We start from the raw sequence: 369 nt of genomic DNA on the forward strand, positions 1-369 counted from the left end.
CAATTACATGTTGTTATTGTTGTTAGTTGCCATTGACTTGGCTCTAATTCATAGCAACCCCACGTTCAACAGAATGAAACACTGCCTGGTCATGTGCCACCCGCAAAATCCTTTCTATGCTTGAGACCATTGTTGCAGCCACCACCACGTCATAGTAATTACATAATAAATGGTTGAAATCTATATATACATTCATTTATATAATAATAAATTCAGTTATATTCAAATAAATGGGCAGAGATTGTTGGCTATATCTAGGGCAAAGTAAAAGTAACTGAAGGTGGCAAGGTGAAAGCTTGCTGAAAGAGAAAAGTACAAGAGCAATAATAATAACAACAAATGATATTTGTTGTTGTTATGTGCCATCAA

Source organism: Orycteropus afer, unplaced genomic scaffold (assembly GCF_000298275.1).
Source record: "Orycteropus afer afer isolate SDZICR_OR568_19922 unplaced genomic scaffold, OryAfe1.0 scaffold00251, whole genome shotgun sequence".
NCBI lineage: Eukaryota > Metazoa > Chordata > Mammalia > Tubulidentata > Orycteropodidae > Orycteropus > Orycteropus afer.